Source organism: Aplysia californica, unplaced genomic scaffold, assembly GCF_000002075.1.
Source record: "Aplysia californica isolate F4 #8 unplaced genomic scaffold, AplCal3.0 scaffold00039, whole genome shotgun sequence".
Taxonomy (NCBI): Eukaryota; Metazoa; Mollusca; class Gastropoda; order Aplysiida; family Aplysiidae; genus Aplysia; species Aplysia californica.
The window spans coordinates 1943100-1944787 of record NW_004797309.1 but is presented as its reverse complement, the minus strand read 5'-3'; positions in this window follow the sequence as shown (position 1 = coordinate 1944787).

Below are 1688 nucleotides of genomic sequence, written 5' to 3'. Positions count from 1 at the left end.
GTAGTAGTAGTAGTAGTAGTAGTAGTAGTAATAGTAGTGGTAGTAGTAGTAGTACTAGTAGTAGTAGTTCTCTTAAAATTCCATGTCTTAATTCCTTTTTAGTTCAGTAGAAACAGAATCATAGCTCAACTCGAAACTGAAAGAACTCATCGCGACGAGGATAAGAAGTAATGCAGTCTCTAACGCGGAGTTAAGAAAATGAACAGGATGTCTACTGTACGAAAAAATCATAAACTTTTATCCTAGATTTTGGGCTATCATTGCTGCCGCTCAAAGCTCGCTATTACGACCAAAATGAAGAGCAAACATCAGCCTTGCGTACCGCACAGTCGAGTACGCGCGGCACCTTCCCCTTGTCCTTCGTTTGGCTAAAAAGGCGCACCTTGGCGCACCGGAAATAAGCCAGGATATTATAGAACAAGTCTATGGGAGAGGTAAGTCACAAGGAAGCATTGAAAACCGGGAACCGGGGAACGTGGCTTGTTGGCGGAAATTGTCCAACGTTAAACCAGTTGAAGATACCGCGTAAACGGGAGCGATCTCTCTTTTCGGCAGGAAAGGCCCTTTCATTTTCTCGTTGATCGCCCACGAATTATTTGGGAACAAGTATAGGTCAATAGGGCATAGATTTACATTTTTTGGTCTAGCTCCAAATCGTTTTTCAGTGCCAAACATGAGTAAATCAATGGAGCAAAAATGAGCGTGATTGATTATTCGGGATTTTCTGTTTAACTAGAAACCCCTTCAACCTCGTCGAAGGTTGCTTAAAAACGAAAGAGGGGAGGGGGGAGTGGGGGTGGGGTGGGTGGATGAATTTAGAGAGAACAAAGATTTATTTTCCATACAGTCAAACCTGTTCAAATGGCCACCTGAATAAGACAATCATCTGTACAAGCAGCCACGTTCCATTAGCTGTTTTGCTTTTTTTAAAAAACATCATAATGACACCGTGTAAGACTGCCACTTATCTAACATAACCATTTTTCTCTTCTACAAGTGGTGACCGTCCAAGACAGTTTCGAGAGTATATATGTAAGAAATAGAGAGAACAGAGATGTTAGATTGTCTCTAAACAGAACATAGGAAATAAGAGAAAAGAAAGGAAAAGCCAGAGGGAAAATGAGAAACGACGCGAAGAAGACACAGAAGGTCATTCAGAGACAGGGAACGCAAACAGTAGCAACACAGTTTCCCCCCAGATCGCATAACAGATAAAGTCAGTCTGGAATGGAAGGTACTCCGTACTTGTCTCGACACTGTTGACAGACATCATTGTTTTAGAATCGATATGATAACCACCGTGCTCCAACCCCACCTTCAAGCTGCCTGCCACTATTTGATTACTCCATTACACAAGGGAAGCAAAGTGTTTATTCATTAATATTGGTCTGTTAATACTAACAGACGCCCCCCCACCCTACCTATAACGCCCCCACCCCCTCCGGGCCACACCCCACCTCCATCATACTCGTTTTTGCGATGGTATGATCTAAAATGCCCGCACTGATCAAGGACTAGCTCACAAAACAAGCACAATGTGCGATGAGGTACTTTTTTGTATCGTGGGCCAGCTGTACGAAGCCCAGCATTTTTGAAATTATTCTTAATTTTAGTTTCTTAACCTGTTGTATCAGTTGCGCGTGCTCAATAAATACTTACTTCATCAAAAGTCAAATACAAACTGTTGA